The sequence below is a fragment of the Phyllostomus discolor genome, chromosome 5, assembly GCF_004126475.2.
Source record: "Phyllostomus discolor isolate MPI-MPIP mPhyDis1 chromosome 5, mPhyDis1.pri.v3, whole genome shotgun sequence".
NCBI classification, from domain to species: Eukaryota; Metazoa; Chordata; class Mammalia; order Chiroptera; family Phyllostomidae; genus Phyllostomus; species Phyllostomus discolor.
This window is the reverse complement of record NC_040907.2, coordinates 124798452-124813569: the sequence shown is the minus strand read 5'-3', so window position 1 is coordinate 124813569 and position 15118 is coordinate 124798452. Positions and strand designations below refer to the sequence as shown.

Sequence of the window (15118 nt, the reverse complement as noted above, 5' to 3'; positions counted from 1 at the left end):
CTGGCTCATCCGAGTCACAGACTTCTCCAGATGTGGGAGAAGAATGGGGCTGAAGGCCATGCTGTAGCTGCTTCCCCCATACAGTTGCTAGATGCTGCTGAGTCGGCTCCGACTCCTGGAGACCCGACAGATGAGTGACGTCCACCCTGCCCTGCCCTCATAGCCCTCCCAGCTCCAGTCCACTCGCGCCTGCGGTTCTTGCATGGAGTCAGTCTGTCTCAGATCAGTCTGCCTTCCCTTCTGCCTTGGGGTTTTCTGAGCAGTATTGTTTCTTTCAAAGAACCTGCCTTCTTATGATACGCTCAGAGTAGGACAGCTTCAGCTTTGTCATTTTTGCCTCCAGTGACGTTTCAGACTTCGTTCGCTCTCGGACCCACTTTGGCCGTCCTGGGTGTCCGCAGAGCTCCCCTCCAGCACCACACCTCCCCTGCACAGACACAGACTCAAGGACACAGGCAGATCCGCAAACGCCCCCTCCCCCTTGCACACCCTCTTCCAGGTGGGGAAGCAGAGGGCTGTGGAGTTCCAGCCAGACTGCATCCCTGACTGGTTTAACCCCGAAGGATTCTGCAGTCTCCTCTGCTTGAAAAAACCAACACAGGTGTTCAATTCCGGAGACTCCAAACCAAACAGAGTAACTGTTGCTGGATAGTGCATCAGGAAGGGCAGCTGGGAACATTAGATCAAAAATGAGAGAAAGACGTGCAAGGGGAAAAACGCTGGGACTCCTAGAAATCCCCGCTCCATCCACTTCCCACAACTATTCTATTACCCCTAAATAAGAAATCCATTCCTCCAGGAGTAGGGTTGTGAAGAACATGCCAAAACCCAGTAAAAAGGCTGTATGTTTGTCAGGCGTGAACTTGGCTTAGATGGAACTCTTTAGGACACAGCTAAGGGAGCCTGGGCTCAACTTCTCTGCGTCCCAGCAGATCACAACACAGGACGCCCTGGCAGGCTTTGGGCTGGCCTCTGCTGTCACTGGTGCTGGTGATAGAGCAGAGTGGGCAGGAATATTGACCGTGACAATAATTTTGTCTTGTCCCCACTTACGGATGTAGAAGATGTTCAAAGAGTGGGACGGTCACGGTCCCCTTTGCCCTACAGGAGAGGAGCCAGCTGCCCCCACCTCAAGCTCTGGACGTCACCAGGGAAGAGATAAGCCACTACCGAAGAAGCCACTAAACTTAACGCTATCCCTTTTCCGGCTCATCCTAAAATAAAAACTAAAGAACCTCCCAAACTGACCCAGGGGTTTTCCACTCCGGACACATGTTACAGTGGCCCACTGGTTGTCAGACTGCACCAGTGCCTCCCGGAGCACCTGTTAGAACAGACCTCTGAGCCCAGCTCAGAGCTTCTGACTCAGCAGTCACATGTGGGGCCTGAGGATTGGCATTTCAGTGAGTGCCCCGGTGCTGCCGGTGCTGCTGGTCCCCGGTGCACACTCCGAGAGCCGCTGCCCTTTTGCCGAACTCAGAGTCTGATTCAACTGATCTGCAGCAGGGTCTGGACATCGTTATTTTAAAGTGCCAGGGGAGCCTGAGAGGACCACCACTAACACTTCCAGGGCCCATTAAGGTGAGCTCTACTACAAGAGCACTTGGAAAAAATAAGTACAAACATCAGTTAAGTACTTACTCAAATGCAGCTGTTCTCAATCATGGCCTTATCTAACTCCTACTCCTTTTTTACTTCAAAGAGAAATCTTGACAACTGGCTCTGACTTGGCCTGCCTACGGCTTCGCCGAGGCCATTTCTGCCTGTCCCTGCTTTGCTGCTGGTTCGGGCGGCGACGTCAGCACTTGGTTACTGCTCTCAGCCCTGTTAGCAGTTCATGGGTGTCTCCGTGCTCTCCCTCTTGTCTTTGTTTTGAGAGACACGTCCCGCCCCTTGCACGCGGGGCAGAGACCCTCTGTGTCTTGGCTTTTTTATGACCAAGCGCAAGGAAAGCTGACTCGCCTTGATCCACGCAAAAGCAGCGTGGACGAGCTGCTTGTGCGCCCACGTCCTCTGTGTGGGCGGGCAGCTCCGGGCAGGGCAGTCCGCCTAGAAACGTGGCACAGGGGGCCACTGGGCCTCAGCCTCCAGTCCTCTCGTCTCCCCCGACCCCCAGCACCGTGGGAAGGTTTACAAAACAAAGAGCAGATGCTTCGAAACAATGACTTCAGCGCAGAAGGGGGCCCACCACAGTCCCATTCCGAGGGGAAGGGTCAGCGGAGGCCGGCCAGGCCCTGCTCAGAGGAGCCCCAGAGAGCGGCGGGCGGGCGGCGGGCCAGTGCGCTGACCTGCAGCGCGGAGGAGCGGAGCGGGGAGGAGCGGGGAGAAGAAACACGCTCCACCTCCCCGGGCCGAGCCAGGCGGGCATTTTCTTATTTAATCCCTCCAGCAGCTCCACAGTAGGTGCTGTCGCGGACCCTTTTTGAGAATGAGGAAACAGAGGCTCCGAGAGGCGAAGCGCCCGCCTTCAGTCGCAGGAGTGGCTCGCGGGCCGGCTCACCGCGCGTCCTCACTCGCTGAGGGACTGACGAGCCAAGTCCTGGCCGCTCGGCGGTGGTCGCCCTGCGCAGGTCGACCCGTCGGACCCCCACAGCAGTCCTGGCGGTGACGCATCAGTCAGCACAAGCCGGTTCGTGCCGGTAACGAACGGTCCCCACAGGGCCAGGCCCAAACGCGACAAAGGGTTGTTTTCCACTCACGCGAAGCCCGCTGCAGGCCCGTGAGACTCTCCAGGGCGACTGTCCTCCGCGCGGTGACCCGCCGGCCAGGCAGCCCTGGTCTTCTGCCCCGGCCGGCCGACTGAATGGGAGGACGCGCAGAGACAGAGGGAAAGACCGCTGGAGGGCGCTGTGCTGGCTCCTCGTGCTTTGCCGGAGAAGTGACTCGCGTTCCTTCAGTCCACAGGCCCCTGACCAGCTAGTCACACGGCCCCCACCACGTTGCAGGGCCCGGAAAACGTAAGACAACAGGTAGAATGTGACCACACTGTCTCTCCGCAGGCAGGTACTGTTATCACCCCCATTCTACAGACAAGAGAACTGAGAGCAAGAGGTGAGGTAACTTGCCATTTTAGCTTGCTAGGACCGCCACAGCAGAGGGCCACGGCTGTGTGGCTCAAACCACAGAAACATACTGTCTCAGGGTTCTCCGGGCTGGTGGTCTGGGATGAAGCTGTCAGCAGGGTTGGCTCCCTCTGCAGGCTGTGGCGGACGATCTATTCCGGGCCTGTCTCCCAGGTTCTGGCGGTTTCCCGCCATCCTGCTGTTCCTCCGCCGGTAGCAGCATCACCCCCAACTCTGCCTTCCCCCTCACCTGGCCTTCTCCCCAAATACACGTCTGTGGCCAAGCTTCCCCTGTGTGTGAGGGCACCAGTCACACTGGGTTAGGGGCCCACCCTACTCCAGTATGGCTTCACCTTAATGCATTTCATATGCAACAGCCCTATTTCCAAATAAAGTGGCATGTGAATTTGGGGGGATGCAATTCAACCTGTAATAGGTGCTCAAGGTCACACATCGCCAACATAGACAATAAGCAAAATGGCATGAACCTCTCTCTGCCTCATTTTAACTATCGATCTGAGGTGACTATTCCTTCCTCTGACAGGGAAGGCCTACACACTTCTTGGAGCCACCTTGACGATGAGAATGAGTGTGTTCATCATCAGCTCGCCAAAGCAGGAATCATGCCTCATAAAACTCCTTCACCCTTGTCCTTACTCAGTACACACGAAAGTCCATGTAAACCTTCAACCAGAATGTTGAAAACTTCTGCAAAAGTAAAAATTGCTTCCCTCCCTACTTCCTCTACCCAGATGGGCTGCAGTGTTCTCCATGGAGCAGACGGCTGTGGGGGTCTCAGCCCTCATGGTCCCATCCACAGGTCCGGTCCTACAGGACAGTGTCGCTGCCTCTCCCACCTTCAGTGGAGATGGTGATCCAGCCCCAAGAGCGGTGGCTGGGCATTGCAGCCCACCTTGATCTGGACCACTTGACAGCTGACCTGCTCTGCCTCCTTGTGTCTGATGTGGAGCCACGAACGGCAGAAGACTGTACTCATGTGCCCTTCCGCCCCCCTCCTCCCATGGTCCCACCCCTTAGTCCTCTCAGCCCCACCGCACACAGAATACATCTCACTTCTCTTAAATTTCCATCTTTGCCCGTAGCCTCCCCCAGGGGGTCTCCTGGTCTCCCCTTAGCCCAGATAGAAGAAAAAGAATCTGAAACTTAGAGTCCAGGTGTCATTTTATAACTGGGCCCTTAGAGTCCCCTGGGGAAGCCCCTGGGGAAGCCCCTTGGCATTGGGGAACCTCAGTTTCAACACAAATAAAATGCAGGTGATGAGCAGGCGGGGCTTCTGGTCCAGCTTCAAGGCCCTACTTTAAGGGCCTTGTGATTCCAAAAACATAGTAATAATGGACAAACTTTTGGTTTTTTTAGTTAAAAAGCTCCTCCCTCCCTTCCCCCAAAAGACAAGGTCACAATAAAAAACATGAAAAGCATTTCTGGGTGAAGACAGGAATGCAAACCTAAGCTGCAAGAGGGGCTGAACCCTGGCTCAGGTCACGAGCCCCACCCCTGGGGAGACACTGTAGTCGGGACGAGAAGTGCCAGGATGCAGGGCAGCCTCGTCTCGGAGTCTGCCAGCCCAGTCTGAGCACTGAGCAGGAGCCCGAGACGCCACAGGTGAACCGATTGTGGCCTCAGATGGCAAAGCCGAAGACAGACACAGTGAGCAGGAGGGAGAGAAGAAGAAAACAAAACATAAATTGACCTCCTACTTGCAACTGGCCTAGAAACTAACATTCCAAATCAAATGAAGAAATTCAATGCTAAGAAAACGGACAAACTTGACCATCAGAAGTGAATTCAGTGCAGATAAATCTGAAAACAATCCTTTAAAGAAGTATGTTTAGGCTCCTCAGAGATCAATGCAGGAATCCATTTTTTAAAAAGAATAAACATTTTGAAACTAATATAAAATAATATTGAATGTCAGCTATAATTAAAAATAAAAATAATGAAAAGGAAAAGCATAAATATTTATGAGGCCCAAGTAAAAAGAAATAAAACAAGAACAGTGAAAAATGTGAATTTTTTTATATCTTTAAAGTGAAAAATATATCATTGAACTTTAACAGAACAGATAAACTTCCAATGGCACACAGCTGTCTAACCCAAGGGAATTCACCCTGAATAAAGCAGAGAGATAGATAATAATGTAAGGCCATTTCAATAGCTGCCTGATAGTCCATCATACATGAGTTCAGCAGGTTTGCAGGGCCCAAGACCAACGCACAAAAATCAACTGTACTTCTATACACTAACAATGAACATGAAGAAACTGAAATTAAACACTTAATAGCATTTCCAATAATTTCAAAAAATCAAATACTCACATATTCACTTAACTGACTACATGTTGAAAAATTACAATATCCTGATGAAAGAAATCAAAGAAAACCTAAATAAACAGAGAAACATACCGTGTTCTTCGATTGGAGACTCAACTTAGTAAAGATGCCAGTTGTCCCTAAATTGGCCAATAGGTTTGCAGTTCCTATCAAAATCCCAAATGAGATTTTTGTAGACATAGCCAAACTTATTCCAAAATTTACATGCAAAGACACAGATCCTGGAATGTTCTAGAATAGCTAAAACAATATTTTCTTTTCTTTTTTTATCCTCACTCAAGGACATGCTTATTGATTTTGGAGAGGAGGGAGGCAGGGAGAAAGAGAGAAGGAGAAACAGCAACAGATTGCCTCTCGGATTCACCCTGATTAGGGGGTTGAACCCACAACCTAGGTGTGTGCCCTGAACCAAGAATCGAACCTGTGACATTTTGGTTTATGGACAACGCTCCAATCAACTGAGCCACACCAGCCAGGGTTAAAACAATCTTGACAAAGAAAAATAAAGTGGCAAGAATCACTCTTCCCAATATTAGACCTTCTTATAAAGCTATGATAATCAGTATTATGCAATATTGTCAAAGGGAGAGATTCACAGATCAGTGGAACTGAACAGAGAACCCAGAAACAGACCTACATAAATGTGTCCAAGCAAAGGCTTATTACACTCCCTTTCATAGCCTCGGTTTCTTCGTCTACAGTAATTCTTGGGGTTGCGTGACTGCTGTGAGATTTAGTGCAGGCAAAGCGCTGAGAAGACAGCTGGGCATGCAAAAAGCTTCAAAACTGTTAGTTTACCCTTGTGGCAGCAACAAACATTAAAATCACATCTCTCCTGGGAGACCAGGGTTGGTTGGGGGTGGGCACTGGTGACGCCCCCTACCCCTAGGTCTTTCAGAGTCCCAAGCCAGAGCTCCAGGGAAAGCAGAGTCTCTCAGACCCTGGGGGCCCCAGGGTGGGACCCTCCCCCGCCACACCCCACCCTGCTGAGGCAGAAGGCTGCTCACAGGTGCACTCTGGGTGGCCTCCATGTGACTTGGCCCAGAGGAAGCCTGGGAGCAAGGCCAGGAACCAGGAATCTGTCACTCTTAAAGACACTAACAGCCCTTTGCTATTATTACTGAAAAGGAAAGAAATTCTCCTTGTGCAAACCCACCCCCCACAGACAGCCCCAGCCCCAGCCGCTGCACTGGCCCAGGCTCCTGTCAGGCCCTCAGGATCTGTATTCTGAGGGATGGCCCTCCCCTCTGCCCCACACCGCCCCTCAGGGCACTGCCACCCCAACACTAGTTCCCCAGCCCCTTGCTGGCGACAGGACGCTCCCCTTCAATATCTCACATGGGGCTTTACCTGGAAAATGAAAATCCAGAGCTAAAGCTACTGGTGTTATGCTTGAAACCCTGCCCTCTGATACAGTTTTAAATAATAATAATAACAACAACGATAGTAGCTATCATTTAGTTTGCTTTGCTGGAAGGACATCAACTCAGTTCAATGCTCAGAGTAATGTTGGGGATAGGGATTACTACCATCCTCCTTTAACAGGGGAGCTGTGTCACAGATAAGTTTCATGTGGTCACCTGCCCAAGGTGACACAGATCAGGGTGAGGCTTGTATAAAAGCCCCCTCGGCTGCTGCTTCCTGGCTGTTGAGGCTCCCTGTGCCCCGTCGTCCTCGGGGATGCGGGGAACGTGTGGCTATCTCAGTGTCCCCCACTTGCCTAGGCGCAGAAAGCCCCCAGCCGACCACAGGAGGCAGTGTTCTGAGCCGAATGCCAAGCCCGAGTCCAACAGCCCTGCGGCAGAGAGCAGGCCTGAGCATCCGCTGCTGGGCGCCTTCCCATGTTTACCTAGGCCACCGTGACAGACAGGGGTTCCCTGTCCCATCCCCAAGCAGGCGGGTTTTTAAGGACATGGCTTCACTGCCAGGGCTGTTCATAAACAGCCAGGGCTGGGTTTCCCCTCTCAGAGGTGAAGCAGCTGCTGTCACAGACTGTGAAGGTCAGCGCCATCTTGGCACCTCGTCCTCGGCTCACGGGCCCAGCGCCCTGCCTGGGCACACGGCTCCATCTGACAACTTGCCACACCCACACTCCCACACACACCTGCAAACACACACATGTGCATACAAACACCACCTTCCAGGAAGCAAGGGAAAGCAAAAAGAGTCTTTCTTGAGTCTTTGAATGGACTCCTGGGATTCCTGCACATCGAGTGTCACTTGCAAAATTGTAGTGTGCGTCCGTGTGTGCTTGTGTGTGCGAAGTGTCGGCCCAGACAAGACGCAAATTGCAGGGCCCAGTGCAACTTGAAAATGTGGACCCATTGTTCTAAAAGGATTAGTGTTTTCCTGAGGGCGACGAAGGCACAGGAGCCAAGCAGTTCCCTTCCGAGCACAGGCCCTGTGTGGACGGCCTGCCAAGCACCGGGAAGTGGGCCTGGAGCACACGGGTGGGTTGAGTGTTTATGCTGCAGAGATTTTTCTGATGAGAAGCCTCGGGGCTTTTGCTGGAATCTCAAAGGGCCCCAACCCTCTTTAAAGGTGAAGAACTATTTGGTGGCACAAGGCCAGAGACGCCGGCCTGGGTTAGAGTCCCGGAGTCATCGCTGACCGGCTGTGGGAGCCGGGCGAGCTCCCTGCCTCTCGGAGTCTGGCTTCACTGCCCTTTCCTGTGCCCTTTCCTGCGCGATGGTGGTGGCAGTGACGCCTACCCGCGGGGTATTGTAAGGGTGGGAGAGATGGGGTGAAGGGCTCGGCACAGAACCTGGCACGTGAGCTCCCGGTAAGAGGAGAGTTAATTAACTGTTAGTTAATTCTGATTCACTTGTTATATTTGATATCACATCCTGCTGCCAGCCTGGCCTCAGCAAGCTGTGTCTCCCACGGATGTCCCCAGCAAGCCCAGTACAGAGCCTGGTGGGGGCTCTCAGGGACACGAGCTGGCATTTCCATCAAAGACCTAGTGTGTTGGCTGGTTGAACTGCCAGGTCTTGCCCTGTTGGCTGGCATGACTGGTTGGGTCTGTAATGCCTGAGCTACGAGCATAATGTGACAGGTAGCAGCGACCTAGGAGACCTGAGTGCTAGTGGACAGATTCTAGGTTGAACTTGAGGAGGCTGCCCCTTCCCCAAGGAGACTTCATAGCTTTTGAACACAGGGTCACCTCTGGCAGAGCTTCTTTCCAAAGTGGGGCACCTAGGAGAGGGTTCTCAGGAAACCTGGGGCCCTTGGTGGCCCATAGTTCCCCTCTGGTACCCACATCGTGGCTCCCCAGGGGCCTCTCTGCTTCCTCACCAGTTGTCTCCACAGGACCTACCAGTATTTCTGGGAGAAGGGCCTCAGTGACCCAATCGCCCCTACCCTCCTGTCCCCGAGCTTGGAGTCCGACACCCCCTCACCTCTCTCGTGGTGGTGATTCCTAGTGGAGGGAGGAGGGGGACACAGCAGGCTGAGACTCAGTGGGATCTAAGGGACATCTGCAGGCCTGGGTCTCCATTTCCATATTTGTAATACGAGGGCGGAGCATCTTCACTTTCACCTGGAGAAGCCCTCACCTATACACCCGGGGAGGGTGTGTGCACAATGTGCATCTTCTCCGTCCTGACGAAGAGCAGAAGCAACCAAGTGTCCATCCAGAGGGGAGTGGTCGCTAGATGGTGTTTACTCATATTGTGAATGTCACCCAGCAGTTCTTCTTCTTTTTAAAAATATATTTTATTGATTATGCTATTACAGCTGTCCCAGTTTTCCCCACTTTAAACCCCTTCCACCCAGTACCCCGCTTCCCTTCAGTAATCCCCTTCTTGGTTCATGCACTTATATGCTTAGCGCATATACGTGCTTTGGCTTCTTCATTTCCTGTGCTATTCTTAACATCTCCCTGTCTATTTTGTACATATCAGTTATGTTTCTTAACCTGTGTACCTTTCTCTCATTCTTCCCCTTCCTTCTCCCAGCTGCTGACCCTCCAAATGAACTCCATATCTATGATTCTGTTCCTGTTCTGGTTGTTTGCTTAGTTTATTTTTTTAGATTCAGTTGTTAATAGTTGTGAATTTGTTCCCCTTTTAATGTTCATAGTTTTCATCTTCTTCTTTTTCTTAGATAAGCCCCTTTAACATTTCATGTAATAATAATAATAATGGCTTGGTGATAATGAACTCCTTTAACTTCACCTTGTCTGTGAAGAACTTTATCTGCCCTTCCATTTGAAATGAAAGTTTTGCAGGATAGAGCAATCTTGGATGTAGGTCCTTGATTTTCAATACTTCTTTCCAGCCCCTTCTTACCTGCAAAGTTTCTTTTGAGAAATCATCTGACAGTCTTACGGAAACTCCTTTGTAGGTGACTCTCTGCTTTTCTCTTGCTACTTTTAAGATTCTTTCTTTATCTTTAACCTTTGGCATTTTAATTATGATGTGTCTTATTGTGTTCCTCTTTGGGTCCAACTTGTTTAGACTCTCTATGCTTCCCAGACTTGTATGTCTATTTCCTTCACTAAATTAGGGAAGTTTTCTTTCATTATTTTTTCAAATAAGTTTTCAATTTCTTGCTCTTCCTCCTCTTCTCCTTCTGGCACCTGTATGCTTCAATGTTGGTACATTTAAAGTTGTCCCAGAGGTTCCTAAGTCCCTCCTCATTTTTTAAAATTCTTTTTTCTTCCTGCTGCTCTGATTGAATGCTTTTTCCTTCCTTGTGTTCCAAATAGTTGGTTTGATTCTTGGCTTCATCCAACTTCACTGTTGGTTCCCTGTAGATTTTTCTTTATTTCTCTTAATATAACCTTCATTTCTTCCCTCATGTTTTTGCCATATTCAATGAGTTCTTTGAGCATCCTGATCACCAGTGTTTTGAACTCTGCATCTGATAGGTTGGTTATCTCCAGTTCATTTAGTTCTTTTTCTGGGGTTTTCTTCTATTCTTTCACTGGGGCCATATTTCTTTGTCTCCTCAATTTGGCATCCTCCCTGTGTTTAACTCTGTGTATTAGGTAGAGCTGCTTTGACTTCCTGTCTTAGAAAAGTCACCTGCAAATTGTACAGGGCAGAGCCTTAGGTAATCTCCAGGGTGAGGCAACCCACTTCACCACTTGTAGCTCTGTGTGGGGGGAGAACTTGGAAAGGGGTCAATGCCACTGCCTGGTTTCTGGAGGTTTGCCCAGTACTCTCCCCATTTCCAGTCATTTCTTCCACTTCCCATATGCAACTTACACTCTTCCAGCTGTTGCCCTGGTGGTAAATCCCAGAGTTGGTGGGTTTGGGTATGTTCTAAGTCCATGGGAGCCCTTTAAAAAAAACTCCCCTGAAAACCCAGCAGTTTCTTTTGCCACCCCAACACCCACTGGTTTTTACACCCAGAAGTTATGGGAATTTATCTTCCTGATGCTGGAACCCTGGGCTGCGTGGTCTGGCTTGGGGCTGAGATCACTCGCTCCCAAGGTGTCCCTCCTGATTTCATCCACCACACGAGACTGTGGGGCTGCCTGTTCAGCCGCAGCTGCTGCCTCAGCACCGCACCGTGTCTCTGCGATCCCACCTCTCTCACCCATCTGGATGAGTGTGGCTGCTTTAAATCCTTGGTTGTTGGACTCCCATACAACTCAATTTTCTGATGGTTCTGGTTGTTATTTGTTTTGAGAAATAGTTGTCATTCTCTCTGTGGTTGTATGAGGAGGTGAAGCATGTCTGCCTGTGCCTCCACCTGGACTGGAAGTCTCTCTCTCTCTTTTTTTAACAGTGATAAAATATACTTTCATTTACTTTGTTGAGTAGGAGGTTGTAAAAGAAATTATTGCTAAAGTAGATATCAGGCAAACAGAAAGGAACTTTAGAAATCCAGTTACCTTGGAGTTTATTTAAACTAAGAGGAAAAGGTCATAATGTTTTCATGCAATGCATACTTGGTTCTTTAAATAACAATTGTGACAAGTGACAGAAAGAATTAAGAAATGTTGTACTTGTGATCCATACAAAACACCAACATTTTAGGTTTTACATAATTTAAAGCAATGTTTCAAACACTTTTTGAAATACTGTTGTAACTGATACATAGAGGCATGCCCTTAGGTGTGCATAAGAATGCAGTTTAAAAAAGAAAGGAAAAAATCACACTGGAACTACTCAAGTTCTTCAAAACCTCTGAGCAAGAAAAAGGACACGGAACTGCCATGCTAACTTCACACAACTTCGACACGGTACCCCGACTGAAATCCCAGAGCAAGTGTTCAAACTCCCCTCCATTTCTGGTAAACCACTGCTTGGTACACGTGGATGGCTCCCCCCTGGATTTTACCTGGGAGTGGCCTTTTAATTTTTTTTATTTGAAAGAAAGCAGGTTGGGCACTTTATATTGATGTCACCAATGTGAACATTTCTTGGGATCTGGGGAAGATTCATGTTCTCTGCAGCTGGTGTGGTGCAGGCTGGGGCTGCCTCTGAGTCAGCCTCGGGTTTCTGCAGCTCCCTTCATGCACCGGTCTGGGTACCAGTCTCACTCACACTGGTCTCCAGCACTATCCCTGTCACCACGTCTGCAAGGATATTGGGAACCTCGTCTGGTTAAATCCAGTTCACAGACATTTCCAAAGCCCTTGTCTAATGTCTCCGCAAACACCTGAATCAGATCTCAAATGCCAAGTAAGTTCACTTTCTGGAGAATCGTTACAGAGGACAAAATATCACCTGCCATAATGTCCATAAATCAATTTATTGTCAGATCCTCCAATTAATAATTCTCCTTCTAGGAAATTACAAACACTTTCATCTCTTAGATGCTACATGAAATGTCTCCCTGATGATTTGCTGTTGTGCATCTTCACTGTGAGCCTTCCTGGGGCTGCTGAAGACGAGGACCACCTAGGTCACGGCTGAGCCGGCGCACAGGGTGAGTGCTGGGGACCAGGATGGGGGTGGTGGTTGGCAGATGCACACAGCTCTCAGGACCAGCCTCCTGGACCTCACTTGGCAGTTCTTAAAAGCCAAGTGGGTTGACACAGAAATATTTCTGAGACGTATCCTTAGGTAAAAATGAACATTGCAAAAATAATACATACAGTGTAAATCATTTATGTAAAAATATACTATATATTCTCTAAATATATTCAAGCATGGGGGAAGTTCTGGAACAATTTAAAATTAACCCTAGAGACTGCCTCTGAGGAAGGGAGGGCATTAAACAGGAGGTCAAGGACGACTTGAACTGCACCCTTCGGGAGCCCTTGCCCCAGGCCCTGCAAGCCTGTCGCAGCTCCCAGACCCCCCAGCCGGGATGGAATTCTTAACCCCAGGGCCAGGGACGGCTGCACTGCTAGCATCCTGGGTGGGAATTCTGAGTGCTTGTGAATAATCAGCTTCCCATCCACCGAGAGTAAAGCTGTTCCAACCACTACTTCTTAGCCCTCACCAAAGGCCAGGCACGACCTGGCACCCCCTCCTCCAGCAAAGGGGCGGATGTTCCAGCCAGGAAGTGGGCTGCCAAGAACCGTGGGGGGTCTGAGACTTTACTTGCAAGCTAGCAGTCAGCTTGCCAGGTTCATGAATGCTGGCAGAAGACACGAGGCTTCTGGGACAAAAACAAAGGACTTGTTTCTCCAGGCAAAACAGACGACCTGAGCTACATGTTCAAACTGGTCCCCTTGCCCCCTAGTCTCACAAGCCATCTGGGAGGCATTCCCAGGCGGACGCTCTGCCTACAGCGGGTCTGCGTCACAGCTGAGGAACCCTGAGATTAGGAAGCCCCAATCTCCCTGGGGGGCTACCAGCAAACCTGCCCAACCTTTGCGCTGGAGAGAGATGTTGTTTGTATTACCCTGGAAAAGAAACAAATTTGCCTTCTGTTCCAGAGGAGGGAAAGACTACTTCTATGATCCCAGAATGTTTGCTAAACACACATCCTTGAAAAAATAGTCCAGAACAAAACCTGTCACAAGACTTGCAGAAATGCCCGAGGCCCTAGGGGAATTGTCAAACAATGCCGGTGGTCTCCAGCATGGACAGACTGGGGAAGGGAGGCACTGAGACACCGAGACACTTCCCCAGGGTCGCAAGCTAGACATGGCAGACCCGGGGTTACACCAGGCCATCTGCCTCCGAAGCCTTGTTTTTTCCTCCCTGCCTCCGAAACGGGCTGCTGGTCCAGTCTGGTGGGCAGAGAACCACAGGCAACACTGCTTCAGAGGGAAAATCCACTCTGAGTTCCTAAGAAAGATCTAGAGAAGAACTGTGGGGACAGCGTCTGTCTGTGGCTTGGGGACCAAGCACTGCCCATCCATGCCTGACCTGACACCACCCCCGGGGAAGGGAAGAGAGAATTTCTCTCATGTCCCCTGGGCGATGTCAGAGAGGAGCTGAAAATAAGGAACTAGCTTCTAAAGTCAGGATAAATGCCCTTTTTCTTTTGCAGAAGGAAACAAATGTCAAGTCAATCCATATTTACTTAAAGGTGAAATTTATTTATGGCGCAAAAAGAGTGGTGTTGGCTTGCGGAGCCCGACCGGGAAATAAGCTGGACATGTTTTTTGTCTCCTGGGCACCCTGTGCCCTGGCGACCTGCCCGGTCTGATATTTCGGGGGTGAAGGCTGGGTCCCGCCCACTGTAGCTCAGACCTCGCCTGGTCCACCTGCCAGTCTCTGCAGCCCCCTCCGACTGCCTGGAGAATGAATGGGCAGAGAGGGGACAAGCTTGTCACTGGGGTTCCTCTATGTTTACGCTCCTTGTCTTAAAATGGGAACATGTATGCCTGCCTCTCATCTCCCTCATTGACAAACAGCAGCAATAATAACTCGGGCTTTGAACTTGGTGAGTTGCAAGTGTGTGCATCGATGAGGTACTGGGATTCTTACTTACAGGAAGGGAAGCTGGGGTTCAGGAACATCGGTAAAATCGGCCACTGTCCCATAGACACGGTTGAAGAATGTCTGCCTCCGGCCACATGCCCCCACCCCCAACGCCATCTGGCTGCCAAGGAGGACACATCTTTCCCGCTCCTTCGGGTTCGGCCTGAGGCTGCACGAGGTTACAGAGCCGGAGGCTTGCACGGGGCTGCGGCCGGGGTCTCATCCACAGACTGCAAGCCCTCGTCCCCAAGAGTGGCTCTATCTGAGACGCTTTATAGTCACTGCTCTCACTTCTACCGCATGGCAGCCCTGAGAGAAAGAGAGCTTTTCTCCATTTTACAGATGAGAAAACTGAGTCTTGCATGCCCAGCCCCCTGGCTGCTGGGGTCAGGGATGGGGCTCGAGCACAGTCCCGCTTGCGAGGCCTGGCTTCTGGTCTCCATGCCATAACGCCCTGGCACCGGCACGTGCTCCATGGCCTTGCTCTCCGTGCAGCCCGGGGGCAACACCGGGCTCCTCGCCATCTGAGGTGCTCGGGGTCTTAGTTCTCTCCAGCTGAACTCTGTGCTGTTAGTTAGGAAAGGCTCAGAAAGAACCGGTGATGCGCCAGCCACACAGTGAGCCACAGCAGGGCCAGGACGAGCTCTGTCTCCCACACCTGGGGGCACAGCCTCTGCAGGAAGGTGACGCGGTAGGTGGGCGGAGCACTGCGTCCTCCTTCTGAGTGAGCTCAGCCCTGGGTAAATCCCAAATAAGCTCCCACGGCAGACAGGGAAATTAGAGGGTGGGGTGGTGGGGGAGCCGGGGCAGGGCCGGGAGGACGGAAGCGCGGGAAGAAGCAGGCCTGCCGCCCACACTCTCCCGCCCCGAG

The 15118-nt window shown here is 50.8% G+C and overlaps 1 pseudogene; it reads right to left on the bottom strand.

Moving 5' to 3' along the window:
* Positions 1 to 11137: 11137 nt before the first annotated feature.
* Positions 11138 to 14771, bottom strand: LOC114497107 (annotated as a pseudogene).
* Positions 14772 to 15118: the final 347 nt, after the last annotated feature.